The sequence below is a fragment of the Callospermophilus lateralis genome, unplaced genomic scaffold (genome assembly GCF_048772815.1).
Source record: "Callospermophilus lateralis isolate mCalLat2 unplaced genomic scaffold, mCalLat2.hap1 Scaffold_107, whole genome shotgun sequence".
Taxonomy (NCBI): Eukaryota; Metazoa; Chordata; class Mammalia; order Rodentia; family Sciuridae; genus Callospermophilus; species Callospermophilus lateralis.
The window spans coordinates 3,225,412-3,253,121 of record NW_027510917.1 but is presented as its reverse complement, the minus strand read 5'-3'; the positions used below and the strand labels follow the sequence as shown (position 1 = coordinate 3,253,121).

General features: G+C 34.1%; 1 pseudogene; it reads right to left on the bottom strand.

The window, feature by feature from the left end:
- Positions 1 to 4,364: 4,364 nt before the first annotated feature.
- LOC143386243 (large ribosomal subunit protein eL42-like) lies at positions 4,365 to 4,653 on the bottom strand (annotated as a pseudogene).
- Between the last annotated feature and the right edge of the window lie 23,057 nt (positions 4,654 to 27,710).

Here is a 27,710-nt window from a genome sequence, read left to right as displayed (position 1 = left end):
AAATAAAGTACAAATATGGCTGGTGATGTGGCTTGATGGTTAAGTGCCTCTGGGTTTAATCCTTGGTATGATCAATCAATAAAAATAAAATAAAATAAAATAAAATAAATTTTATTAATGAGTTTTCCTCCAATATTAATGTAATTAGTCTACATTGACTTTAAAAGAAGTCAGATTTAGCACTGCACAAAACTGATAAAAACTTGGTGTATATCTCAATTGTTAGGCTACAAGTATTGAACTGATTTCATTCAGCTCAAGTTGTTTACAAGTCTAAATATAGATTCATTCATATTTTTTACTAAGTAATCATCATTAGTTATAAGGTGATATACTAATTATTTGTAAATTATTTTTCTTTATGTTTGGATCAGTATCTTTCAATATGGAGAATATTTTACTCTTAAGTTAGAAATATTAGGTACTATTCAGATGAAAGATATGCAAGTGATGCTTTTTGGGAAAATAGTATATTGACAAATGCAATATTAATTTCCAACAGATTTCTCTTGCTATATGATATTCGATGGGATTGCACTTTTGGGTGTTTTATTGGATGGGTGTGATGAGAAAACAACCAATAGGTATACAAATAGTAAAGATTAACCTAAAACTTGAAGAACAAATAAGCAAGTATACTTTTGTAATGACTTGTACTTTAAAAAAAATACTTCTATTTTATTATAATTTCTTTTTAAATTGTCATTTCTTATAGAAAAAAATTCAAATTCTGCTCATTATTAAGGTTTTGAAGAGCATTAATGCAGTGGAAAATTTTCACCTTTAGTTTTCCTTATGGTGAGACAGTTCATGCTGAAATTATAAATATGTGATAAGAGTATTATTGTCAATATTATGTAACTTATACCTAACTTGACTTAGGAAGAAGAAATATTAAGGATGGAGGATATTCTTGAAGTAATTGAGAAGGAAGGAGACTCTATTGCAGTGATCTTGTTCAGCGGGCTGCATTTTTACACTGGACAGCTCTTCGATATGCCTGCCATTACAAAAGCTGGACAAGCAAAGGTATGCACATTATTTTCTCCTTCCAGCTCACCCAGCCATTGCTTCACCTGCACTTCTAGTGAAGTACCTTGGTTTCTGGCACAGTGAATTTATTATAAGGAGTTTTTTTCTTTAAAAAGAGGAAGGCTGGTATAAATTTTAAAAAATGCACTCTGTTCTTTTTTTGCTTTCAATGTCTCTATTTAAAAAGCCAAGTTTTGCATGTCTGTGGTCTGCTTCACTTAGGAACAGCTGCTGTCTGAAGTCTGCTTCTAGTGAGCAGCACAGGCAAGCTCCCCACAGGTGATGTAACTGGTATTCATCTGCTCAGATAGCAGGAAGCAGAGCAAACACCCAGCCTTGTAACTCCATGTGAGGACTGATAGATCTTTGCCTTGATACTTTGTCATTCTGTAATTCATCCTAAATATAAATTGGTTCTCATTTAACCCTAGATACATAAAGATGGAGAAATGTAGGATCAAACTTTATCAAGAAATTGAGTATTCACTCAAGGTACTTAGGAAGGCCATTTAATTTCTACTAATCTCAAGAATTTTTTTTCCTTATACATTACTACATTAAACTTAAATTTTTGACCACTTCTAAATTGTGTCTTTTTTGTAAATAAGTGTTTACCCAGAGTGCTTCTGGTGTTTATCTCCCTAACAAAATAAATAAATAAATAAATAAATAAATAAATAAAGGGAGTAAAATTCAATGCTCATAATTTACATTTAAAATTCTAAAGTAAGAATTCTATTTGATTCACCATGTATTTAAAAAGATGACAATGGAATTTTATTCTGGACATTAATAAGTTATGGAATTCATACATATGTTAAGTCTAGTTAATATATTCAGTTATTGAAGCTAATGAGTGGAACTAATGAAAAGAAATTTAGCACTGTTATCAGCAGTCTCTAGGAATCCCCAACCAGGACTTCCAACTGGTTTGATGGATAACTGTGAAAGTGGTGCAGTACAAAAGATATAAAGATAATGTATTCTTAGTTTAGACATTAAATGTTAAGCACCAAAATAAAGGGAGGCCAATAAAAAACATCATATTTTAAAATGTTATGCAAATAATCACCAGTCCTTGATTCTTAGTATATATACATCCACATGTTATTAAACTTCCTAAATATGAGACAGAAAGAGAAGAAAGGCAATGGATTTTTGCATCATCACACTGTCTAATGTTCAAATCCTGGCTAGGTCATTTAATTATTATATGATAAAGTCAAGTTTCTTGACTTTTCTGAGTCTCTATTTTTAAAATTACTAATCTGAGATAGCATCTACTTCAAATTCAGTATGCAAATATAGAGTACAAAACACCTCTTTTCTATACCAACTAAATGTATATACACCTCATTGTTCTTTGCCTTCCTATCCCTAATGATTTAACTACTAGTCATCAACTCAACTACTACTACTACTGCAAGAAAGCTCTAGTCTACTCTTAGAGCAGAAAACTGTCACCCACGCTCATGTACCTGCTACACCTGGATGTCCTATCCTATATGCACCTTGAGATCAGCTTGGTTCAAATAGATTTGTCTCCCACAAAATGTTCCTACTGTTTTATACTACCATTCGGCTACACCTTCAGATTCATATCATCCCTCCTGTCATTAATCACTCACTTTTTAATTCCACTCTTAGAGTCTGTCTTTCCCTTCATCTTGCTGAATCCGGTAGGAAGCATTTCAGCTGCAGTAAACAACATCCCAACAAAATCAACCAAAAAAGCAGAAATTCCTTTTCTAACCACAGAAGACTTGAGGCTGTAGTCTGACTGGCATCTCCAGAGTTCTCTTCAGTTTTCTCACACTTTTCACATTACAGTCCTAAGGTGGAGTTGTCCCAAATCCAAACATCCCATTTCTATTTAAGAAAAAGAGAAGAAAGAAGGGAGAAGTATCAGTGCAGCCACTTCATCTGTCCCTTTCATCTGAAGTGCTAAAGCTTTCCCAGAAAAACCTAGCAAATTCCTTCTTGTGACTCACTGCCTTCTGAAGTGGCAGCTAAAAAAGAACATGGGTGAAGAAAGAGTTCACATTTATAGCCCCATAGGAGAGAAGGACTAGAAAAAAGTGGTTGGAAAAAGATTTGGTCTTGATAAGGCACAATGTTTCCCATTTGTGCAGCCGCAGGATCTCATGGTTTCTAACTGGGTCATGTGGCACTTTCTATTTGAGTGCAAACATCTGTTAGACTCAACCACAAGCTGTATTTATTTATTTATTTATTTATTTATTTATTTATTTATTTATTTATTTATTTATATTATGGCACTGGGGATTGAATCCACAGGTGTTTTGCATCTGAGCTATATCCCAAGTATTTTTTCTCCCCTTTGAGACAGGGTCTTGCTAAGTTGCTGACACTAGCCTTAAACTTGCAATCTTTCTGCCTCAGCGGCTGAGTTACTGGAACTATAGGCATGTGCCAGTGCTCCTGGCTCAGCTATTTAAATTATTAATGAATAATAATCACAGTCATGGCCCAATCAGTCTGGAAAAAAATTAATAAATAAAGTACTGGGTACAGTGACATGTACCTCTTGTTCTAGCCACTTGGATAGCTAAAGAAGGAGGATCGCTTGATCCCCAAAATTTGTGGTCAGCAAATCTCTCTTAAAAAAAAATAAAAAGGTAGCAGCAGAATATAAATAAAGACATTATTAATAAGGTATTTTAGTAAAATCAAAGACACCCAGGTAACATTCATATAACCTTCACATATAAACATTAGCCTCAATGAACCATCTAATTAAGGGAAAATATAATTTTTTTTCTTGAATAATTTTGAAATTCTTCTAGGAGATAAATAAATGACTGATCAAACTTTTACAGAAAGCTTGGCTATTATCTTTCCAGGTCTAAAAATAAGGAGTGAGCTCTCATGAACTATTTTTATAGAAGAGTATCAAAAATATTTGCATATGATATCATGTGAGCAAAGAATTGACTAGGAAAAATTATTATCAAACACAACTGTATATAAATATAATAAGAATTGGCATGGTTTATGGATTTCTATTCATAATAAATTAACCTTGCTGGGCAAGATGTCACATGCATGTAATCCCTGAGACTCCAGAGGTTGAGGTAGGAAAATCAAAATTTGAGTTCAACCCAAGCAATTTAGCAACAAACTGCTCCGTGGCACATAGCTATAATCCCAACTTCAACTACTCAGGAGGCTGAGGCAGGAGATTGTAAATTGGAGACAAGACTCAGCAATTTAGTGAGACTCTCTCTCTCTCTCTCTCTCTCTCTCTCTCTCTCTCTCTCTCTAAGTGAAGATAACCTCAACATTTTATTAGCGTAATGAAACAATGACGTTTAGAACTGGATCACTTGGCCTTTTCTCATCTTATCGTCTCCCAGTTCCAAATGCTTGTATCTCTTAATAGCCAGCATTCTCTTAGATCTGCACTTAGGCTCAACACAGTCAAGCCTCAATACAACCTTCTTTGTAGTTTAGCTTTTTGCCACTCTGTTTCCTGTCATATGCCATTTTCCCTTGTGCATACAGATAATTCTTGCCCTTCTTGTACTGTGTCACTTTATGACCTTGGCATTCAGTACATTTCTTATAGAACATCCAGTGGATCTTAGGAATGTTCACCATATTTGCAGGAGTCTTATCGGCAAGGAAAATAAAAGAAAGACCCTGTCTCAAAATAACAAGAAAAAAGGGCTGAGAATGTAACTTAATGACAGAACATCTCTTGCTTCAATCCCTAGTATTCCAAGAAATGAAAAGAGAAGATGTATAATAAATTATCCATGGCCTTGAACTCATCCATGCAGGAGCCAAACATCAATAACCTGAAATATGTTAGAGAGGCTCAGTCCCCAAGAACCTAAATTTTTGAAGCTATTGCTAAAAAGTTTTCAGCAGGTGTTTTATTTAAGATTTGACTAAATGAACCATGGGAGAAAGAATGATTAATTCTCCATGGAAGGGAAACATGGAATCCAGATGTTGTTTTAGGATTACAGATATGGGGAAAATCAAGCCTCTTAGTTGTCAATCAGAATTTGTGATTTTGCAACCACTCTCTTCAGTGCTATCAAGGATAACTGCTTCTCTTTATCAAGCTTCATAACATCTAATTTCAGTATCTCCCAAAGAAGATATTACATATAGAGTTTCTGTAAATGATGAGTATTTTATTAAAAAAAATTAGTTTCTTAAGGGCCAGGATATTTTCTCTAGTATTCCAATTTTCATACCACTTAACAAACCAAGGAAGGCTAAGTCTTATGTTAAGCTGAAAAATTGAAAGTGTTTCAATTATGAAATGTATACATCATTTGATGTATGATGGTTGAATTTCCTTCAACTCATCTGATTTTTTTCACTTACTTCTTTAAGAATGGAAAAGGAGGCTCTGTGTCATAGCAATCAAAAGGAAATTCCAAATGATCTGAAATGGGAAAAAAATCCACAATAAAATATGAGAGATTTCTCCAATAGAATTCCTCACACTCTAGTTCTTTCACTAAATTATTTAGGCAACAAGATTAGGCAAAAGTTAGTTGAGTTGAGGAGAACATATCTTCCCAGCAAATAATTTGTCCTAAGGAAAGTAGCATAAAAAGAAGAAACTATCTTATTGTCTTTAAAAACTGTTTTTAAGTGGACAAATTTAAGAGAGATCTTCAAGAATTATCCCATAGACTTTCATGCAATATTGTCAAGTTTGACGTAAATTAAATATTAAAAAAACAGATTAGGTTGAGGAATTGATTTTTGAGAATGATAAAGTGATAAGTAGAAAAAATATTTTATGGGGAGAGTATACTTTGATCTCACACTTAATGGGACTGTCTCCATTCATAACTATGGATACCATCTATATAATTATCATGGGTAGATTAAGTAGGTGCTTTAAATCTACTTTATAATGAAACTGGCCCACATTAATAATTAAATGTTAAAAGTCATCATGCATCTGAAAAGTCAGCTATGCTTTCTTAGGAGGGCTGCAATAGGTTAAATACATGTCCTGGTTGAATTTCCTAGAACTCATCTGTCCCAGCTGATTACCATCACTCTTCCACTTGTGCCACTCTTGTGGCATAAATATTCAAATCTTTGTGATTTTGCATATATCTAAATTGTCAATATCATATTTCCCACTGCTTTTCTTTACATAATTTGTCACATAATTTGTGTATCATCAAAGCCAGACCCTGGGAATGTCACCCATACACACAGGGAATGTCCAGATAAGAGACCTTCTGCCTCCATGTTTTGTATTTGTGTATTTGTGTGTCTTTGTTTATGAGCAACAAAACAAAAGCATGAAAAAAAATAGAGAGATGACAAAACAAAAGCATGAAATATATGTTTGTTTTTCATGCTTATATTGTGGCAGTCTTGCAGTAAAGGGCAAAGTGAAGTATATTTTACAGGCCCAACGCGTATTTTACTTGAATGACTCTTGTAAAAATCTGAATGTGAAACACTTGACCTTCATTATTAAAATTTTCTTACTCCTATGTGCCAAGATGAATTTATCTTCCTGTTGGACTTCCATAGCATGATGGAAAATGTCTCGCTGACTACCTTTTGCATTGCCTTATAATTATGGCTGTGCCTATGTTAACTCTCCAATTTAGAAAGCTAAATTGTCTGTAGACGGTTCAGTGACTGATTAAGGATGAACCCTGAGAACCTCACAGACTCCTGACAGTGCTTTGTCCACAAAGATTTATCTTTAAACACGTACCTGTACCTTTTAGGCCAGCAAATGGTTAAGAGTATGTATATCAGCAAAAGTGTTGGTCAGGCTAATTTGATGGATCACAGTGTTCCAAAAACAAAATAAAATGAAACAAACAAAACAAAAATAGCAGAACTGTGTTCATTAAATATATTTTGAAATTTCTGCAGAATGGTTTATATGGCTACTTATTCTGAAAATTGAGATACTTTTTGTAAATTTCTTCAAATTCCATTTGTATTCTTTGACTCAGTTAGGACATAATGATTTTTTTAAGTCATTAAAAATTAAGTGAACTAAATTATGCTCGGAAAATTACCTTAAGCTATTTCCCCATTTTGGACCTCTGAAATAAATCAAACAAACTATTTTGTGTGAGGTCCTTCACAGGCTAGAAAAAGCATGTAGAAGAGAATAATCAAATAGTGCTATAGAAATTGTTTTCTTTTCCTCTTTTTTCTACTTCTAAGTATAATTTTAAGGTCTGAAGACTGGTTTGCTTTACTTTCTCATGTGTGTGTGTGTGTGTGTGTGTGTGTGTGTGTGTGTGTGTGACTATGGATTGTACCCACTAAACTACATTCCCCAGGCCTTTTTTTAAAAATTACTTTATTGTTTGGAGACAGGAGCTCACTAAATTGCCTAGGCTAGCCCCAAACTTACAATCCTCCTGCCTCACCTCCAGAGTTTCTGGGATTATAAGTATGAGCCACTTCATACAGCTGGTTTTTCTTTCCAGGTCTCCCAAAACCTCTATTCTTACTCTCCACACAGCTATTATCTCTGTCTCATTTCTTCTCAATTTACACATTAAATTTCAGTAAGAAAGTGTTCCCCTTCTCTCCTTCTGTAACTTCCTATTTCTGAATTTGACAGTCTCATCAATATCTCCCTTCCCTTTCTTTCTCTTTCCTTAATTCATTCCTCCTTTCTTCTCTCCCTCCCTCCCTCAGTCACTCCCTCTTACATGGAACCCAGGCCCTTATGCCAGCTAGGCAAGTGCTCTGCCACTGAGCCATATTCCCCCTCTCAATATCTACACTTTAAAAATAGAACTAAAATGAAGATCTATTTCTGAAATCATACATTGTACAAATGGCAACAATATTTGCTATTGCTAATAGCCTACAGAGCTGCAGACACTTGACATGCGCCACACTACACTTATATTTTCCAGCAACTTTAATAGTCAACAGCCTGCACTATGTCTCAGCAGACACAACTGAGCCTGAGAGAGGTGAAGCATTTTTGCTTGGCAACTTAACCAGCCAGTGAAACCTGGAACTGGCATCTACTGATGCTGATGCCCAAGTTCTTTGCATTGACTGGGAGAGAACTTTCCCCTGCATTGTCTCCTTTTATATATGCAAACTAATCATGTAATGGCAAAGAATATTTATAAAAGTCAAAGAAAAAAATATGTAACACCCTCCATTTTTTCTTACTTTTTTTTTTAAATTGGAGACCTCTGTCTCTATAGTTGATGTAATTGTTGTTTTTACAAAGATGGAAAATATAGGGAATGAGAAAAAAAAATTCTGCCTTTGAAAAGCACATATTCTGACTGATGAGATACATAGGAAATTTCTTCAAACACTGCTTTAAAGAAAGATCCACTAATGTGTCTTAGTTTAACACAACAGAAATTATAGTTATGCATGTTCAGATTCATTTATCCTTATGACTGGTCCAAAACCACATCCTCTGAATTGGCTCAAGGAGATACATTCCCACTGAGGTTCAAAAGCTGTTATTTCCTTTTGGTGGCATCTTTTCTCATAATTAGGGAACATAACATAACATTGGTGCCAGATTGTTCCATATCAATTTTTCCCACAGTGTAACTGACTAGTTATGTACATCTCATTACTGGTAAACTCCTAAAAATCAAATAATCTCTTAGATTACATGTATTAATTTCAAAAATATGTAAAAGTACCCTTTTGACAAATAAATTGAGCCCAGAAAGTTCTCCAGAAATTGTGATAGCTTGGCCACCTTCAACATCTGAGTCAAAGTCTACCATCCTCATTCATGAATCCAGGGCTTTCATCCAAAGTCAAGGTCCCTGACTTGCTTTTGTCCTCTCTTTTCTTTCCAACATCTTATGCCCTGTTGATTTATTTTTCAACAAGAAACTTCCATCATATTTTCTTTTATGGTAACTATAGCAATAAGTTACTGCACCTTATAAAAATATCAAGGATGGCTTGATATAGATGAATGTAGTTTGATAAGAAATAAAATCTTAATACTATGTTACTCTAATATTTTGTTACTGTAATTTGCACAGGTTGACAAATAAGTGCCTACTTCAGGAAGAATTTCATTTTCATTTTTTAGCTTATCCTTGAATACAGCCAGAGTTTTTAAATCACCAGGTTAAAATGTTTATTCTCACTTTGTTCTGATTCCAAGTTATAGGTAATATTTTTTTTAATACAACAAGTCCCTTGATTTCTGTGCAGATTTCTATTTACACTTTTTTATGACAGACTTTTTAATTCCAATTGCTCTTTTTTTTATTATTTCTTATGTTTAAAATCAAACTTTCTGGAAACTCCCAAGTATATTCACAGCAGCTAAATCCTTAACATGAACCCATGAGTGTGTGTAAATGACCATTGTTCACTTTATAAAGTCCTGTTGTCTCCTCTGTTAGCACATGCTAAGTGATATCAATCAGCATCTCAAGGACAAAGGATTTTCTAGTCAACTTATTGTGTATAATGTTTGTAATATTTCTCAATACACAAGATATACATTTAAAGTTACTAGACCTTAATCTATTTTTTTTAATGGCAAGGGGTATCACTGGGAGGCATCCTCAGCCTTTTTATTTTTGATTTTTGAGAGAGAGTTTTGCTAAATTGCCCATGTTGACCTGGAACTTGTGATCTTTCTGCCTCAGCCTTCTGCGTAGCTGGGATTACAGATATGCCTAACTTTACCTGGCTATCACATCTTACTCTTAGAGTAATTCATCAAAAGTATGAAGATGAAATTTTGTCAGCTGTCCTAGTTTACCTTTTTGCTATTCCTGTTTGCTCCTGAACTTCATTACAAACATTTAAAATTATCACATTGTGGGATTCCTGGATAAAATGCTGTGTGGGTTATTTTTTCTGCAATGTATGTTATGATATACTTTTTTTTTGGTCTCATGTATTATCTATAAGAGCCTTAGGATTAATATAACCAAGTAGCATGAGAGCTCTTCCTTGCAGAAAATTACCCTTTGATTCTGGCTACCATGCTGTTTGGTTTCTAAAGTCTTCTTGGAGCTTCACGTGAAAGATTGTATCTTGTCTCTTTCCCTTGGTATGTTTATTTCATTCTGTATTGTTTTCTATTTTAATAGGGAAGACTTCCTATTCTTACTGAGCTATTGGCATAAATAAGTAAAGGCTGAACATAAAGCACTAAAAAGTAGCAGAAAACAGGATCTTCTATTTCCAAACTAATTTTTGGAAAGAAATTGTGACCCATATAACACATTGACTTTTAGTAGAGAATGAACCTATTACAAAATAATACTTAGTTGCTTCTTATAAACAGAGTCAGAAGAAAAGGAAAAAGAACAGGGATTTTTGAAAGCACTGATATATGAAGTCTGCATGAAAGGAAGTACTTTTATTCACTCAGAAATGAGATATTTAAAGAGCTGCTAGAAGCCCTCTTTCCCAAATTGACTGTTTTTGTTTTTAACATAGCATCTATGTACACTTTTTAACCATAACACCTGAGTGTATTTTGAAAAGTTAAATGCTCTTTCTGATAAGAAACCTTATGTCCTACTCTTCATTTCTTGCTAACATCATCCAGCAAATCCCTAATTGTGGACTTCTTAGGGAAGTCCTAATATCAGAGTTGACTAGCCAAAGGTGTATTATTGTTAATACACCGTTTGTCTACTCATTTATATAGAGTCAATCAGCATGTCAAGTGCTCACTCACACACTTCCCTATAACATCCCCACCCCCCCGCTCAGTGCTGGAGATTGATCCAAGGGTTTTGCACAAGCTAAGAGTTCTCTTTTGTGTATTTTTATTTTGAGACAGAGCCTCATTAAGTTGCCCAGGATGGCTTCAAACCTGCAATTCTTCTATCTAAGCCTCCTGAGTAGCTGGGTTATAGTTGTACACCACATATCTGGTTTCCCTATAATTTGGAAAAAAGTTATAAATAATATTGGAAAAAAACATTACCTTAAATTTTCCATCACACCCTTTCTTCTTAAAATATATTTTTTAAATTTATATCAGTGTAGTCCTATCATTATTTCCTATTGCTTTTGTATAAGCAAAAGAATACCTAAAGACTTTGTTCGTTGGTATGATGTAGAAGCTGCAGTCTCAGTCATAAGAAGGTCACATAGGAGTACCATCTAGTGGAAATTAATAGCATCCAAGGGACTATGGGGAAACTGGAATTCACCCACCATAAAGTTAGTGAAACTGATGAGGGGACTATCACATCCACTGTTGTCTGAGCAGTGTCTAGCAGTGTACGTTCAGCGACTGAATTTATGAGCCATAGGCATGCCTTACAGGCACCTCCCAGGGACTACAGGGATACAATAATGGGTGGTTAATTAAGTCGTTTGGACAAAGGCTATTTACCTACTTTAATATTTTGTTTTTTCAAGAATCCACAAGCATACCAGAGCATATTTACCCTTATAATTAAATCTGCCACTTATTAATGGTCTTTATAATTCAGAGAAGTTTTTAAGGTGAAAAATAAAATTAACTGAATAATAACAGTCAAGAGTCAATTTGTTACAGAATTAGTAAAATTATCCAAACTTTAATACCTTTAAAAAACTGTCAGCTACACCATTTCGTATTTTATTTTAATAAATAGAAAAATAATGAGTCAAAATTGAGAAGGAATGTATAAGGTCTTCCCCTAGAAAGTTTAGCCCAATCCATATGTATCATAGTACTCAACTGGTTAGAAGAAACCTTGGTGCTGCAATAAGGAAGATGGCAAGAGCAAAGCACGTGTGTGATTCCTTATTTAGGGGGATTTTGAACATATTTTTAACTACTCTTTTGCCCAAGATACTTGATTTTAAAAGAAGCCACATGTGAACATGTAATGTATATAATAAAATAGCATCAGAAAGACAGAATCTCAAAGAATATTTTATTGGGGGTGGGGGTACTCAACCACTGAGCCACATCCCCAGCCCCCTTTTTTTGTATTTTATTTAGAGATAGGGCCTCACTGAGTTGCTTAGTGCTTCACCATTGCTGAGGCTGGCTTCAAACTTGCTATCCTCTTGTCTCAGCCTTCCAAGCCCCTGGGATTACAGGTGAGTGCCACCATGCAGCCTCAGACTATCTTCTTTTAAAGTTTAACATCAGTTGAAAGACTATCGGTTGACAACTGCATGGCTTTATTAATTGCCAGCTGGATGGGCTGGCAAGATGAGCTGGGTTCAAAGGAGCTGGATGCAGCAAAGTATCCATGCAAAACACGAACATGAGTTTCTAAGGACAGGGTAGGACTGCTCAGTTACCCCAAGGGTCAGCTCCACGCTGGGCAGTGCTGGAAAGAACAATAAAGCAAACCCCCAGCCCCTAAACCCCCTATTCATTGGGTAGAAGACATTTGATAGAATATCCCACCCAAAAAAGGCAAGGGGTAGAGTTTCGAAGGGTGGAGTCTTGCTTGGTGATGTTATGTTGTCAGCAGATTGACTGACATCTTGGCAAGTCACACCCATCTCAGGTGCTGTGTGGGATCACGGTAGAACTAGAGGAAAGGCATTTGCATTACACAGCCCAATGAGCGTGCAATGCCAGACCATCCCCTCATATGCTCAAATGCACATAGTTCACACACACACAGCCCATGGATGGCTCACAATGGCTCACATTTATTTGCTCATTCATTTACCTATTTTTCAATACTTTGGGTACATATTGTGCAAAATAGGAGGTAATGAGATTATAAAATGTTGCAAGAGAGGTAAACAAACAGAGCTCTAGGATGACAGATAGGAGAGAGATGGCAAAAGAACTTCCCCGTAGAAATTATCTTGTGAACAATATGTGAGTTAGGCAGGTGTGTGTCTTAGGTCATTATCTGTGAAAACTATAGACTGGGTAGTTTATAAGGAATAGAGCTTTATTCAACTCATGATTCTTGCAGGCTGGGAAGTCCAAGAGCAAGTCACTGGCACCTGCTGACAACCTTCTTTCTGCACCATAGCATAGTGGAGGGCATCACATGACAAGGCAGAGCAAGTGTGCCAGTTTTGGTGTCTCTTCTTCTCTTTAGAGTGCCTGTAATGCAATCAGGAGGGCCTCATTCTCCTGACCTTCTCAAATTATAGTCACCACCAAAGGCTTCACCTCCAAATATCATTAATTTGAATTTGGGGATTGAGTTCCCAACACATATAGTCGTTGTAGACATTCAAAACATAGTACCTAGCAAATGAGAAAAAAGAAGCCACATTTGCAAATTAAGGGAGAGTGGTGTGGGGACTCTGAGGCAGAAGAGCTAGAAGAGACCAGGATTTAAGAGTATAAAGAGCCATACCAAAAATTTTGAGTTTTATTTAGAACATAATGCAGGCACTTTCTTGGAATCTGGGAATCCTTTCTATTCAAATGTGTGATTTAGAGAGTTGCTTAGAATAAGACAGGTTGTGAGTTTACAGATTAGTTGAAAAATTACTGCAATTGTTTAGGGATTGACTATAAAGTGTGATAATGTGTTGACTGAACACTTCTATGTTATTATGGGTTGCATCGATGTGAGTATAAACACCTATGGGTAATTATAAATAAAAATGAGTTGATAAATATTTTTATTTTAAAAATTGCAAAAAGGAGGAAATCAAGTGCAGAGTATCTGTTTGTGGCTATGTACACAGTGTAACTACTCTTACAGGTAGAATAATAAAAATATCTACCAGGATGACTGTAGTTTGGGAGTTATTCATTTTTATTCTTTATTTTTAAGATGCTGCCATCTAGTGACACTTTTGTAAAATCACTTTGTGGTAATCTCAAGTTTGCATCTTCCAATCTTTTCTTCCAAACAGTCCCATTTTAATAATTCATGCTTTCTGCCATCCATACGAAAAGGACTATACATGCATTAAAACATATTGTAGAAGCTGCAAGTGATTTTTTGATGTGATACCACAGCTGTGGCCACAGGACTTTTAATAATGGGATCTACTAGGTGAAGTTTTGTGGTTTCTTGGTATCTTTTTTTTATAAATAATTAATAATGAAATAAAAGCACTGCCTTTCCTATCCTTGAGTTTTCTAAGAAAAGTTGAGTTGTAAAAAAACATATGTATGGAACGTTTAGTTAAAAAGTGCTTAATAAAATATCATTGTTCTTATTAGAAATGTTATTCAGTAGGAAAAGGATATAAATTCAGAGAAAGCTTTAACTTTTTCCAAATGGAATTCCAGTACTTCATGTCCATCTTAAAACACGAACAAACTGAGTATAGAATGACTATCAAACCTCAATATTGTTCTACAACTTTGATTACCTCTAATTCTGGATGAAAATTAATTATATTTCTTCTCTATCATTCTCAAAAGTTACATAAGCACAGAGAATCTCTCTTATTAATATAACATTTATAATTCAACTTTTTGGTAAGAAAAAGTACAAATCTATCTGGAACCCCAGAAAAGCAACAATAATAAAACCAGTTAAGAAATTTTTTGTCCCTGTGAAATACTAGATGCCATCATATTATAATGAGTACAGTTTTTAATTAGCCAACTTTACAATATATTGAGTTTTTGTTTGGGAAACTAATGCCACAGGGTAGCAGTAAGTACCTTTTCTCTGCTATAGACAACATAGTAAATGTTTTAGGCCATGTGGATTATATGATGTCTGATGTAGTTATTCAGTTCTACTGCCATAAAGGAACCATATCTGTATTAAACAGACAAGACTGGCATTCATGGTATTCCAATATAATTTTTTATATACAAATAGTTTATTGTTTACATATCTCTGCTATAGGGAAAGCACCTGCGATAAAAAGAAAATTGGGGGTTATTCATATTTAAATGGTGTTTGAAAAACTCAAAAATTGATCCTGCAAAATTATTTGCGCATGTTTAGTGAAAAAGGTCTAAATCAGAAGGTTAAGGGTTGTATGTTTTGTCTCATATGAGGAAGCTAGAATGGAAAAAAAAAGAAAATAAAGGTGTGGATGGATCTCCTAAAAATCAAAAGAAGATCAATAGAAGAAAGGGACCAAAAAGTGGGAGGTAGGAAAGGAAGGGGGAAATGCTGAGGAGTGACATTGGCTAAGTTATATTGTTATATTGTGTGCATATATTGTTACATATGAATATGTAACAATAAATCCCATCAATATGTACAACTCTAATGCACCAATTTAAAATGTGGGAAAAATAGAAAATACAGAATTTTTTTTTTTTAAAAAAAGAAGTGTTAGGGTCTAGAGCCAATATGTAAGGAAAGCACATGGAGTCAAAATTATCTTTGTAATTCTCTCCCAAACAATATGAACTTTTCCTTGTATCGTTGAATAGAAAGCTCCTGATTTTTAAAAATATGTAGATAAAACAGCTTTTAGGGTCTGTATTATATATATCTTTAGTGCTGAGCATAGATAAATGCTCGTTCCAACAGGCGAACTAAAAGGAACTCAAGAGGGGCTGGGGATGTGGCTCAAGTGGTAGCGCGCTTGCCTGGCATGCGTGCGGCCCGGGTTCGATCCTCAGCACCACATACAAACAAAGATGTTGTGTCTGCCGAAAACTAAAAAATAAATAATAAAACTCTCTCTCTCTCTCTCTCTCTCTCTCTCTCTCTCTCTCTCTCTCTCAAAAAAAAAAAAAGGAACTCAAGAGTAACTGATTCTAACCTCCCATTTTATGATCATCTTGAAATGTCAGCTACAATTTCTAAGACCAGGTAAATTATGTCTTGCCCTTTTTGAACTGAGTGTATGTATTATTAGTTCTTGCCATAAAAATGCTGTGTAACAAACTATTTGAGAACCAGCTACCTTGAAATAATAATCAGTCATCTATGGGTAACCTTGGTGTCAGCTGATCTACTCAGGACTTGGCTGGAGAGGTCCTGATAATGTCAGATAACCTCACTTATGCATCTGTTGCCAACCAAGTGGTATAGTAATGCAGGAGACACAGGCTGAGCTCAGGTGAAGAAATTTCTTTTCCTTATGGGCTGGCAGATTGACCAAAGCAAGTCCTTCCCTAAGAGAGCAGCAAGCCAAGTCACACAGGTGGTTTTTCCCTCCTCCTCCTCCTCCTCCTCCTCCTCCTCCTGCTCCTCCTCCTTCTTAAATATGTTTAGTTGTAAATGGACACAATACCTTTATTTATTTATTTGTTTGTTTATTTTTTAATTTATTTATTAGTGGTGCTGAGGATCGAACTCAGTGCCTCATTACATAAGGCAAATGCTCTGCCACTGAACTACAACTCCAGTCCACACAGGTGGTTTTGGAGACTCCTTTTGTTGTTGTTTGTTTGTTTTATTTTGCTTTTTTACATGTGATAACATTATTCTTTTGGTCAAACAAATCAGATGACTGAGACCACCAGCAGAAAATTACACATTGCCCACAATGGAAGTAACTGAAAAGTTATAGAGCAAAGTATTTGGATACAAAAAAGAGCAAAGCATCAGTACTATTAGTGAAACTGACCACAGTGTGTGTACTTGGATAACTGGCTTGTACTAAAGTGAGACTTCTGAAGCTTTTTAGAAATAGAAAACCTTTATACTTTGTTTTAATTAGCTGTTGCATCATTCTGGCCAAAAGACCCTGCAGAAACAACTTAAGAGAAGAAAAGGTTTATTTTTTCTCATAGTTTCTGAGGTTGAGTCCATAATCAGCTGACTCCATAGCTCTGTGGCCAATAGGCAGAACATCATGGCAGAAGGTCATAGTGGAGAAAATCAAATCAGGACATGGGGTCAAAAAGCAGAGAGAGAGAGAGAGAGAGAGAGAGAGAGAGAGAGAGAGAGAGAGAGAGAGAGATTGCTCTGCTTACCAGGGACAAAATATAAACCTAAAAGGCATGCTCTTGTTTACCTTCTTACTCCAGCCATACCCTGTGTTACCACCCAGTTAATCCACATCAGTGGGTTAATCCACAGAGTATATTACAACTCTCATAATCTAATAATTTCACTTCTGAACACTCTTACATTTCCTCACACATGAGCTTTAGGAGGACACCTCATATCCAATCCATCACACACTTTTAAAAATCATCAAGGATCTCAAAGAGGACTTGATGTGTTTAGACCTATTTATATTTACAGTGTTTGCAATTAAAATAGAATTTTCAAGTGTCTTTATTTTAGAATAACAGCAAGCTTATTACTTACTAACATAACGAATACATTGTTGCGCTGGGGTTGTGGCTCAGCCGTAGAGCGCTTGCCTAGCACATGCGAGGCCCTGGGTTTGATCCTCAGCACCACATAAAAAATGAATAAAATAAAGGTATTGTGTCCAACTACAACTAAAAAATATACAATTCAATATAAAAGATTATATTGTTATAAAAATTACGTTTTCTAGAACAAACAAGCTAAAAAAAGAGTCCTTGGTGAATTCATTAACATCTGACAAATGACAGCTGACATTTTATACCTGCTTCTTCTCCATTGAATCTTTGTTTTTCTCTTCATGGTGAATTATATAAAATAATTGGTACTCATGCAGATATATTGTTGTAAAAGGCAAAAAGTGGCTTAACAGCCCTTTTAGTAAATTGTGAATTTTCTTTGATATTGCACTAAACCTTGACAAGTGAGAACTTCTTAGGTGTTGCTTTATGGAATGTGAAGAAAAATCACTGAAATCACTAAATTTTCTGTACTTTATTATATTAAAATCCATTGATGTATATTAAATATGATTATACTGAATATGTTATATGTTGAATCTATACATGATTTGTAACATCAAGCATTGATCATTTGGAAAATATTGGTTCATTGAATTATATATGTTTTCTAAATATTGACATTTAATCATAAACAATTTTAAAATTATACTTTGTGACTAAATTTATCAGAAATATCTCAATACTGGGAAATAATCATGCTCAGAGAAGTGGATACCAGTTTTCCACAATTCTAGTTGGTCTAGGAAAGTAATTTTATCACTTGAGTAAAAATACTACAGGCTATTTTCCTTCAAGTGAAACTATACATTTTCAAAAGAATGTCTGTCAGATACCCAGTATGAATCACAAGTGTTTGTCTATCACTTGCTTTTTCATGCAAAACTGGTTCTCCATCCATGAAATTTTAAAGTGACTAGTTAAGCGAACAACTCAACCAATTACACCAGTGCTTTCCTTTGTGGTCACCATCCTATTTCTAAATGTGGTCACACATCAAACATTAAAAACATGAGAAACAAGTCACTCTTGTTTAATAAAAATTGATCCTTTTTGTAGCTTTAGTAAGGATAATTTTAGGTGAACACTTTCTTTCCCCCTAGTGAGTGGTGGGACAAATGCAGTGACTTCTGATACAGTCTGGTGCTAATGCTTTGTGTTCTGCTAAGGTGCCAGATTTTAGATTGTTGGTGCAAATGTCAACCTAGTGAAGAAGAGGGGGGAGAATAGTCTTTGTGAATCAAAGGATGAACCATGACTTATGGCATAACAGTTTGCTAAAAACTTACTTAAAGATATTTGTATTACTATTTTTAATCATTGCAATAAATTCAGATTTTTTCATGTTCTTTCTTAGGGTTGTTTTGTTGGCTTTGATCTGGCAAATGCAGTTGGAAACGTTGAACTCCACTTACATGACTGGGGAGTCGATTTTGCCTGCTGGTGTTCCTACAAGGTAAAAACAATTTAACATATTTATAGCCTTTTATTTCACATTGATATTAATCTAAAGGAAAAACTGGCTCCATGGGCCAATTTCAAAGATTGAAGTTACTTTGCTCCATTTCTTTCATGACTGTATGGTCTGATTTGGGTTATAAGTAGAATTGTATGAAGAATGATATGATATTTAATTTTAGCACTTCCATCATTACAGAGAACTTATTTCTTTAATTCCTAAGCTGTTATGAAAAAATCAAAAGGTTCTAGAGAAAGAGTCCCACAATTAGAACTTAATTCAAATTGATTAGGATTCTTAGTGTTAGTAAGCTGTGAAATTTCTACATATGTAAATATAATTCTTAGGCAATCAGCTTGGTATTTGAAGAAAACTTAATTAATAGGTGAAAATAAAACAAATTTAATATAGGCATTTAAAAATGTGATGCTTTTATTATTATTTCAATATTCTTGTGGCAAAATAATTTAAGTATGGGAGCTTTGAAATTAGACCTCAATGGAACTATCTACTAACTGAGGAATAATTTGATCAAACTTTTAAAAAGACCAGTTTTGTTATCAACCTAACAATACAAATTTTCATTAGGTTTTCATTCAATAAGATTCCCCAGGATTCTGTTTTATTTCAAAAGTTCAAAAATTTTAAAGTAAAATGTTATATTTTTATTTAAAACTATGATATTGCTTATTTTAATATATTTAGGTAGATTCATAAAATTTAACTTATTTTCCATCCAGTATTTAAATGCAGGAGCAGGAGGTCTTGCTGGTGCCATTGTCCATGAAAAGCATGCCCACACAATAAAACCTACGTGAGTACCATCTTCAAATTCTTCTTTGGTGATGAACAAATAAATGCATTTTCATAGTATGAAAAATTTACAGAAATTTCTAAGATGCTATCCAATGGGAATCAGGATTGGATTGCAATTATTTTACTACTCTATTAACATTAAAATGTTTTATCAAAAATAAACGCTTTTGAAAGACTTCAATTGGTTGAACAAGAAATTTAGTCATAAAAGGGAAGCTTCAATGCTAAAATGAGCCACTGCAATCAGCTAGAGCAAATGGTTATATGAAAAAAAGACTGCTTGAATTTGGTTTTTCAAAAATTAGACTTTAGAAAACTTTGGATTCCTCACAATGATGAATAAATCAAAGAAAACCAGAGCTGTGCCTAATAGAGGCTTGAACGTGGCATGTTTTATTAAAATTAAATCTACCTTTAAAGCTATAAAATGTTACAGGATGACTTGTAGGGAATATCTTTTGTCCTAAAAGATTTTATCTTCCATGAAACCTGAAGAAGCTGAACACTGAACAACACTGATGACATAAAAAAGTAGTACTTTTCTATTTTATATAACTCTCTTTATGTTTTAGAAAAAGTATAAATGCAAATGTAATACACCAACACATTTACATATTTTTATTTGACCAAGGAACTAATAACTGTTCCTTTTATTTTTATCTGGTATGGAGATAAAGGAATAATATTCTGAGAAGTCAGGGGGGGTAGCCTTTTTATTGTTGTTGTATTGGAATGTGTGTGATGGGGAGACTGTCTAGACTCCCAATAGATAACATAATAATGTTTGATTAGTTTTCTGAATCCTTTCAGACACTGGCTGAGTGGTATAATCTTTACAGGAATTGAAGTGGAATTAGTAATAAGTCTTGCAGCACCTCACATTTCTGAAGTTATGTGCATATATAAATCCTAGGAATTTAAAATGGTTTTCTATAATTTATTTAATAGTGTCTAAAATTTCTTCACAATTTTAAAATTTTTAAATTAAAGAGCACATTTCCTTTAGACAGACATTTAATAAGTCATACATCTTCATTGTTGTTACTACATTAGATTTTTCTCTCTGTCTCAAATACTCAGAGAACAATATCAAGTATATATTATAAGGTTAGTATATATATTTTAAAAGTCCTCTTCTATATTTTTAGCAAATCCCATTGATAGCATCTCACATAGCACAATTATTTTCCACATAGGTGGTACCCAAGATGTTTCCTGCTTTTGTGTGATGACTCACCACCCTAGCCATTTCTTATTCTTCTTTAATTAAATTATAGTAGACCAGGTTCATATTCTAGCTTGACTCCTTGCTGATATGTTTAGGCCTCTTAATGGAAATATTATCAGCATTTACCTCATAGTCAAATTTTGTGAGAAAAAAATGAGATGATGCATCTAAAGCACTAATTGTAAACACTTCAGCATTTTACTATATGTGATTGATACATGTGGAGCTATATTTTAAGAATCCAAAATAAGAGAAATTTTAAAAAAATGATCGGTGACATTTTTAACAATGTCATTGGGGCATTCTTTAATGTTATACAGTAATTATATAATATTTACTCCTAGATATTGTGTTTACTCATTGTAAATTTGTATACTAACATACAGACTTCTGCCCAGTGGAGATCATTTTTTTCATGCAGTAAAGATAACCCCTAGAGTTACAGTTTGTGACATTATAGGATTTTAAATAATTTTTACCTACACCAAGTTTATTTCAACAGATCTTTCCCCAATTGACTGTATAAATCCCCATTCCTGAACTTTCTTTTTTACTGCCCTTTTCATCTCACTGGTTCTCCCATTAATTACTGAGTTGAATGACATATTTCTTGCGTGTTCACTTTGTATTTGTGTGAGAGCAGTGCTTTTAGCTTTTTTGAAAATATATGCATTGCATTTTATCCAATTCACTCTGGAGACAGTTGGGACTCAAATCAGGCTTGACTAGTAAATTCTGCCTTAAAGGAAATCCTGTTCTTAACCACTGAGCTCTGAGCCACATCCCCAGCCGTTTTTTTTTTTTTTTGTTGTTGTTGTTGTTGTTGTTGTTGTTTGTTTGTTTTGGTTTTTGTTTTTTTTTTTTGGTATTTTAGGGTCTCACTGAGTTGCTTAGAGCCTCACTAAGTTGCTGAAGCTGGCTTTGAACTCATGATCCTTCTGTCTCAGCCACTTGAGCCACTAGGATTACAGGCGTGGGTTACTTACTGCACCTGGCTGGAAACCCTGTTCCGAGCTTATTTATGTTGTTTTCTCACATTCTTAACTTTTCTTAATGTGATGCCTAGTGACTAATTCAAGTGCTGCCAAATTCTATCCTTAATTTCCTCTCCTCTACAAGGTATCATGCAATGTATTTGATTTGTGTTAGAGAATTAGAGCTTTTTAATTACTGATGGAAAGTAGCAGATTTATTTATACAAGGATCTGTTATTTTCATATAATCTGTTCAGTATTCCTGAGAGAAAAAGAAATGCTTTGCCAAACTTTACTTTGTGTTCCATAAATGTATTTTACTTTTTAATGAAGCTACAAATAAACACCACCTTCCACAAGAGTGTTAGAGTAAGCAACAGGAAGACTTGAAAGGCAAAAATATCACGTTGAGCAAGACTCATTGTTTAGATGTTAGGATAATATTCAGTAAGTAAAATTATTTTAAAGATGAGGGGAAGAAACATTGCTTGTGGAAAATATGTATAGCACAGAGATTAAATACAACTTAAACTTCAAAAGTTCCTGTATGAGGACTAACTCTTGCCAGTTAATAAGGAGAACATCGAGTATACCAGAATGAATGTAACTGCTCATATATATATTACACTTTGTGAAGTCATCTTTGTTGCTTAAAGAAAGGTGACATCTAGTGTCTAAATATATTATTTCAACAAAATGGTATCCAAATAACGTTTCTTGTTTAAATTATTCACCCTTTAACAAGTACTTTAAAGTGTGTGTGTGTGTGTGTGTGTGAGAGAGAGAGAGAGAGAGTGTGTGTGCGTGTGTGTGTGTGTGTGTTTAAATGATTGACTATGTGTTTAATAGTACAAGAATTTCATAGTTAAAGCTTTGAAGAAAGAGGAAGAACAGGATGAAGGTGAGAGTCCACAGAAGGGGGAATTCCTTGTGTGTGCTTAAACAGCAGGCTTAGACCCTAATCAAGGCTGAGATAAGAAAAGTATTAAGGGAATGGGCAGTCCCTTGGTGCAGAGTGGATTCCAGCAACATAACAGTGAATTGGAGAGTTTAATATTGGTACGTGATTCTGAAATTGTCATTAATATAATGTTTCCATTAGCATCTGAGAGAATTAATCAAGGAATCCTTAGTAGATTAGGTAAAAGAGATTTGATAAGGTACTTCAAAAGCATATGACTTGAATATTAACAGTATAAAGAAAATGGTGAGTAACTAAAAAAAATCTTTAAAAACTATTACCTTAAAGGTTATGCTGAAAAGTTAAACATAATATGAAGTGGATTATATTTTGCTACAGTATCATTTTGTCAAAGTACAAGCCAAAAAAAGAAACCTATATTTACTATATTGTCTTTTTAAGATGAGCATATTATAAATTTAATCTAAATTTTGTCAAATTATAAGTTTAAATCTTTTATAATTTTTAACTTTATATTTTAATATGCATCTTAGTGACAATTTTTTTCCTTGCTAGGTTTAAAATTGATTTTATTAAGAGACATTTTCCCTTATGTCTTTAGATGATGAGAACTTTCAGTATGTCTGTATGCATATGAATATGTGTGCATATATGTATGCACGTGTGTGTGTGTGTGTGTGTCTGTGTGTGTCTATTTTCTATTTCAAAAATTTAATAAGATAAAGCTCACATTTTACTCTGACACATGTATTTTTCTAAGCTGGTTATTGTTCATGTAAAATTAAGGAAACAATCCTTAATTGATTAAGAAAGCATAAGCAAATATAACCAACAAATACCTCTGTGCAAAAATCTTTCTTAAAAAATAAAACTTTTGGACTGGGCTTGTGGCTCAGTAGCAGAGTGCTTGCCTCACACATGTGAGGCACTGGGTTCGATCCTCAGCACCACATAAAAATAAATAAACAAAATGAAGATATTGTGTCCATGTATAACTAAAAATATTTTAAATAAATAACACTTTCTTGATGGAATTAAAAAGAGGTTATTGTTTATGATTTTTAAATCTTACTGGCCTTTTTGAGAGAGATCACTTAAATATTCAAAGAGTGAGATAAATGACAGAAAACCCAAAATTAGAATATGTGTCCTAAGGCAACTTTAATTAATGGGCCTGGAGAATTCTCAGACTAACTTTTCCATAGTAGCTGTGGAGACAAAAATGACTAACTCAGAGGTTCTTGGGAAAAGCTTGAGCAAGGAGGTAGGAAACGAAAGACACGAATCCTCTGTAAAATAGAACACAGTGTTAACTAAGTGAATAAATTCACTCTCTGTTACTTTGAAAGCTGAAAATGTTGCCTATAAGAGAGATTCACTTCATAAATTTCATAAATTTAAGAAGGTATAAAAAGAAGAAAGAATTATTTAAATGGCATTTTTTAAAGGGATATGTCAAGTGATCTTTTCCTCTTTATCTCTTTACTAGAATTTTTATGGAATCTGAGTTATTGACTTAACATTTTAAATTTTGCCTCATTATCATAAAATATTTTAGAAATTATACATGGTGGTAAAATCAGGATTTCAAGCTCTCACTTATTTCTAGAGCCACACTCATGCATTACATCTGTCCTCTGTCTTGGTCTTCAAATTGTCCCTCCAAGGGGTCCAGAAATGGGCAACTTACTTAAAGAACACTCATCTGTAGCATCATAACACATAACCTAAACTTATTTTCATTCAGAAACTGTTTTATAAAAATTGTTAGGAAAGGATTTCTTGTTTTCTTGGCTTGACAGTTTCAACTATGTAAAATTTTCCAAATAATTTTCCTGTATGGTGAGTTTAAGCTGCGATCATAAAAATAACTTATTTGTTTGGAAGTGTGATCGCAGTTTAAAATAAATTGAGTAAATAATCTATTTTTTGTTTGTTTGTTTTTTGCTACTCAGGAGATAAGCTAATCCTAGTTCTTAAATTAAGCCAAAATAGTAATTATCTGTATTAAAAAATACATTAAGTCCACTTCTGTTCACAAATCACTACTCTCAGATAATAATTACATAATCATTAATTCAAGAACACTGAAATCCTTTGAAACCTCAAAATTTATTTTTTGTTCTAAAATGCAGTCTGTTGTCTCTGAAGATATATGGGGGTCAATGATCTTTTCAGACATTAAAAGTAAAACTTATCAAAGAGCTTCAGCTTTTGTTTTAATTGCTTCAAGTTTTTTCCTGAAAGAGACATTTGAAATCTACAGGTTTTTTTTTAACTAACTTGCTAATTTTTAATGTATTCTTATTTACAAAGTGCATGTATTCATCTTGTTCTTTATGAGTGCCAAAGGAGCCAGGCTAGAGGTTTGTTGTCATGTCACATGTACTGTGTATGTAGGTGGCTCTTGTATGTGGACTCTTCACACACAGACCAGTGGGGGTCCTGAGACATCGAATACTGGGGTTAGCTTTACAGACCCCAGGACACTTGGAATATATGCTCAGGACAAACATCTAAACTATGGGATCCATTTTATCTTTGTTTACCTGCTTTTACTCTCCAAAGAAGATAATTTGGGTAGGAATTACCCTTTAATCCATCACTTTTATGATCAGCTCCTGTACAGGTAGCATGCTGTTGGTTCCCACATCATTTCCTATTCCCATCAGCTTTGGTCAGGGCTCAGAAGATTTGACATTGACCATGGCAATATATGCCTAAAAAGTATGTGGAACTTTTTTAATGTAAGGGGAATATGATCCTAGTAAGACTTTATCTTAGGTGATATGATTGAAAAAAATTGATTATAAATTTAAACCTTCAATTCTAAATTTTTGCATGCAGGGATATTTTCATTAATATTTCTTTAACAATCCATAGTGATCAAGAATTTTCTCTTGAATTTTGTTAAATATATGCCTCTTTACTCTCAGCATAATAGACTAACCATTTTCCAGCATATGGAAGATTTTTACTTTGCACATTATTCTGAAGGCGGGTGTGACTTGCAAAACTCTGACAAATTAAATATGCATTTCCATATGCTTCTGTGAAGACCAAATATATACATGAAAATTAGCTACATAGTTAAATTTCTTCATGAGATTTTAATCAGCATTGATGAACAAAATTCAAATCACATTGTCTCTTTTTTTGTGGGGGGGTGATACTGGGATTGAATCCTGGGGTACTATACCACAGAGGGTTCCCCCAACTCTTTTATGTATTTATTTTTTTATTTTGAGTCAGAGTACCATTGAGTTTTCCAGGCCTGTTCAAACCTGCAATCCTCCTGCCTCAGCCTCCTGAATAGCGGGGATCACAGCTGTGCACCAGTGTATCTAGCTTTGTATAGTTCTTTCTAAAGTCTGAGATTGAGACATCCTTCTCTTTTTGTACTTGGAACATCTGTAATTATTTCAAAGCATTTCAAAGCATTATAAACCTATATTTTAAGATAAGACAATTCAAAAAGTATATTCAGAAAAATTTCAAAGGCTTTTTTTTTTTTTTTTTTTTTGTGTGTGTGTGTGTGTGTGTGCCAGAGATCGAACCACCCAGGGGTACTTAACCACTGAGTTATATCTCCAATCCTTTTTTATTTTGAGACAGGGTTTTACTAAGTTGCTTAGGACATCATTAAGTTACTAAGACTGGCTTTGAACTTGCAATCTTCCTGCCTTGGCCTCCCAAGCTACTAGGATTATAGGCTTATGCCATGATGCCCAGCCAAAACTTTCTGATTAGTAATGTAGTTATATCAACAATATTAATTTGGTTCTTATAAGAACAGCATATTATCCTGAGACTTCAGAAAACAATTTTCATTATCTGCATTTTTTTATTTTAGGAAGTGCATTTTAATGAGTATGCTTGTCATACTGTTAGCTCACTGGACATATTTGAACGGCTCTTCTACAGAGTGGTATTTGAGAAGGCAATTGAGTATGAGCCCCCCTGTGTATTTACAGGTGGGTGAGCAAATGAGAGAAAGTAAACAAATTGAACTTAGTAAACTTTCTTCAAACTACTTTCTAGAGTAGTGTTAAATCACACAGCTTAGAACAGAGCCCAGCAATTCTGAATAAACATTTTTTTTAGAAAATAGAAATTGATAGAGATCTTCTCTCTGCAAGGAGTGAGGTGATATTCCACCTACTTCCAGTCATGCAATTTCAAGCCTTATATCAGCTATGCCTATGGCTGGCTGCTGGTGTCTAGGGATGAGTATACAACTTATCAGTTGAACCAACTTATTTTGTCAGTTTGAAAAATTTTTTTTGTTTGTCTGTTTTCCTTAGGACCTTTGAATCTGTATTTATCACCTAGCCATGCTTTTACTTTCCTCACCAAGGTGCTAATTTACAACTTCCTAGCTTTAAATTCTTCTTGCTCTTTTTCTCACTTTTTTCTATTGTGATTTTCGACCTTGTTTTTAGTTCATACCTAATGCCCTCTGGTCTATATTTGTATGGACTAGCATTACCTTCTCTTTATGTGTTTGAACTGCTGTTATTTCTGAACTCCAATATCTACTGAACTGCAGCAAGTGTTTCCTCTCTTTTCCCAACCTTTCTACTCACTGCAAAGATAGATTAACAATATTAATGCCCTGCCATGAAGTCATGGCTGAAGAATTTTACCAGGGAATTTATGTAGCTATGCAACCAAGCCCAAACCCTACCATACTGAATGCTTGCCAGAAGCAGACTTCCATTATACTCAAACCCACATTAGTTTACATTTGATTATACAAATTGGATTGATTATCGATCACTTTGGCTAATAATAGAAAACAGAATTTGGATCAAACAAAAAGAAAGAGCAAATAAGTCTAAAATGTTGTTCATGAAAGAAGTTGATATTTTCACTATATGCTGCCAAAGAATTTTGAGTTTTATTTCTTGAAATCAGAGTTTCATAATGCCCCTGTGCAACATTTACACTCATTAAAGATATATTTATTGAGCATCTACTATAACACTCCAGGAATTTTTTTAAGTCATTTGGAATATACCAAAAAAAAAAAACACTCACACAAAATAGAGTCTCTAACATGATGTCTGAAAAATCAGTACGTCTTATAGATGATTTTTAAAGTATAAGGGGGAAAGGAAGTATCAGAACATACTAGTGGC